The sequence below is a fragment of the Herpailurus yagouaroundi genome, unplaced genomic scaffold (assembly GCF_014898765.1).
Source record: "Herpailurus yagouaroundi ecotype Mexico unplaced genomic scaffold, PumYag 77, whole genome shotgun sequence".
NCBI lineage: Eukaryota > Metazoa > Chordata > Mammalia > Carnivora > Felidae > Herpailurus > Herpailurus yagouaroundi.
This window is the reverse complement of record NW_024412388.1, coordinates 31,141,711-31,144,863: the sequence shown is the minus strand read 5'-3', so window position 1 is coordinate 31,144,863 and position 3,153 is coordinate 31,141,711. Positions and strand designations below refer to the sequence as shown.

Below are 3,153 nucleotides of genomic sequence, written 5' to 3'. Positions count from 1 at the left end.
ATGAATGAAATCTTGCCATTTGCCACTATGTGGATGGAACTGGAGGGTATTATGCCAAGTGAAAATTAGTCAGAGAAAGAGAAATATCATACGACTTCACTCATGTGAGGACTTTAAGATATAAAGCAGATGAACATAAGGGAAGGGAAGCAAAAATAATATAACAACAGGGAGGGGGACAAAACATAAGAGACTCTTAAATACAGAGAACAAACTGAGGGTTTCTGGAAGGGTTGTGGGAGCGGGGATAGGCTAAATGGGTAAGGGGCATTAGGGAATCTACTCCTGAAATTGTTGTTGTACTATATGCTAACTAACTTGGATGTAAGTTTAAAAATAAATAAATGAATTTTAAAAACTAAATAAATTCTGTGTCTACCTCTCTCTCTGCCCCCCTGCCTGGCTCACACTATGTTTTCTCTCAAAAATAAATAAACATTAAAAAATTTTTAAAAAGGAGCGCCCGGGTGGCTCAGTTGGTTAAGCGTCCAACTTCAGCTCAGGTCATGATCTCGCAGTCCATGATCTCGCGGTCCATGAGCTCGAGCCATGCGTCAGGCTCTGTGCTGACACCTCAGAGCCTGGAGCCTGTTTCAGATTCTGTGTCTCCCTGTCTCTCTGACCCTCCCCTGCTCATGCTCTGTCTCTCTCTCTGTCTCAAGAAAATAAATAAACGTTAAAAAAAATTTAAAAACCCCACTTATGTATCTTTGCATTACGAATTCAAACCATACATAAGTATAAAAAGTAGAAAGTGGGGCTCGCTTTAGCAGCTCAGATACTGAAATTGGCACAATCCAGAGAGGATTAGCATGGCCCCTGCGAAAGAAGGACAAGCAAATTCATGAAGCGTTTAAAAAAAAAAGTAAAAAGTGAATGGTGAAAACTGTTTTCTTTTCAGTACTTTAGCTGTTCAATGAAAATCAAAAATTCATGAAAATCTAGAAATACACGAATACGTGAATACATAGATTTTTTTTTAAAAAAACAGCTTGATTATGGTTACGTTTTACATCCTATAAGATTCACCCATTTCATGTGTAGGATCCAGTGATTTTTAGCAAATACAGACTGGTGGAACCATCACCACAACATATATACTTTTTGCAAAACGACGTAGTTACTTTCTTCATTCCTATTTAACGTATTCTCCCAATTCTAAAATGTACTTACCGATGCCTACAGCGCGGTAAACATGGCCAGGAAGCTGCATGTGAGAGTTTTTGGGTAGTTCTGTTCCTGCCAGTTGAGCTACGTGACTACCAAATGTCTGTTGGGTTTATTCCACTTACTTATATCAGGAAAATTTGCTACTGTGATTTAATTAACATGTGGAAACCGTTATGATATATGGGTGTAAAAAGAGATGTTTCTATGGAAACTAAGTTGAATGCTTTGGAAAGGCTGGTTGAAAGCAAATTACTAAAAACTTGTTAGATTAGGTATAGATGAAAATTCTGTCCTTGGAAGAGCTACACACATCTAGAAGGACTTTGCCTTCAGATTGCTTCACAAGTGCCGTTTAGTTATTGCTCCACTTTAAAGAAACATTTAAAGAAATTATGGGTGACTTGTGAAAGGCAAGAAGTATCTATCACTCTAAGAAACACTTTCACCAGGGGCCCCGTCATCACAGAAAAAGCCCGAGGCTATCTCAAAAGATTGATAAAGCAATTTACATTTATTAAGTCGTAAGTTTAAACCAAAAAGAGTGGTTTATAATATGCCAGGAACTTACTTTTCTTAAACAAAACCGTGTGCTGTGTAATGCTTTACCATTCTGCATTTTAATTGATTTTTTTCATGTAACAACTAACCACCAGGCCCAACAGCATCAGATAAAAGGGCTTCGGGTGGGTGTGCAACCAGCTTTTCCTTTACAATATATTGAGACATTTTTCATGTGGTATATATAAATTTACCTTATCCTTTATAAAACTCGCCTCATAATATTCCATTGTACTGTCCATACATCCTAATTTACTTACCAAATTCTCTATCCATAACTATTTCAATGATTTTCTGAAAAAATACTTTGAGCAGGCAATTGAGAGGATAAAAGTGGGTTACCATTTGCAACTTCGTGGATGGAACTGGAGGGTATTATCCGAAGTGAAATTAGTCAGAGAAAGACAAATATCCTTTGACTTCACTCATACGAGGACTTTAAGAGACAAAACAGATGAACATAATGGAAGGGAAACAAAAATAATATAAAAACAGGGAGGGGGACAAAACAGAAGAGACTCATAAATATGGAGAACAAACTGAGGGTTACTGGAGGGGTTGTAGGAGGGGGGATGGACTAAATGGGTAAGGGGCACTAAGGACTCTACTCCTGAAATCATTGTTGCACTATATGCTAACTAATTTGGATGTAAATTGAAAAAATAAATAAATAAAAGAAAGTGGGTTAAAATAATGAATCTGGCAATAGAACATAGAGCGGATTAAAAGGGGGAATGGAGTGCTCGTTTCGGCAGCACATATACTAGAGAGGGAGAAATGGTGAGTGAAAGGCTCCGCAATCATCCAGCTTTGAGATTAAACCAGGAAGTGGCAGTGAGTTCCACATCCAACACATGTTCTTGTCAGTCGGGAAGCCCTGCCACTTCTAAAAAAAAAAAAAAAAAAACAAAACAACCACACCATTCTTTTCCACCTCTATACTTTGGCTCATCTCAGTCCTCCTGCATTTCATCTTTGCCTGTTGAAATCCTGTTTTTGCTTCAAGATCCAGGACGAATACCACACCTGCCATTATTAACCCTGGCTGGAAATGATCCCTCACCTTCCATTTCTAATAGAGAGCCGAATCCCTCCTTCCTTTCTTCCCTCCGCAAAGCATTTTTCTCCCGAAGGCAGTCCGGTTCGTCAGCTGAGTAACCACTTTGGACCCACCAACTTGCTATCTCGGTGAACTCTGCACCTGACCCAAACTCTCAGCGCCTCAGTGTCCAGACCTGTAAAATGGGGAGAAGCGTACACAGCGTTACGAGGATTAAATTTGCTAACAGGGAAAAAGCACACAGAAGAACGTCTGATGTGCAGCAAGCGTTGAATGACCCCGGGCATTCATTTTGATTGATGGTGGCGGGCGGGGGTGAGCGCGCGGTCCGCCCCCGCAGGCGCCGGGTCCAGGCCCCGGGAGCG

General features: G+C 40.1%; 1 non-coding gene across 1 annotated transcript; it reads left to right on the top strand.

Annotated features, from left to right (window-relative positions):
* The first annotated feature begins 757 nt into the window (after positions 1 to 757).
* On the top strand, positions 758 to 864 carry LOC121027876 (U6 spliceosomal RNA). Its single transcript, XR_005788962.1, has one exon. It is a non-coding gene; the product is annotated as a U6 spliceosomal RNA (small nuclear RNA).
* The last annotated feature ends 2,289 nt before the right edge of the window (positions 865 to 3,153 follow it).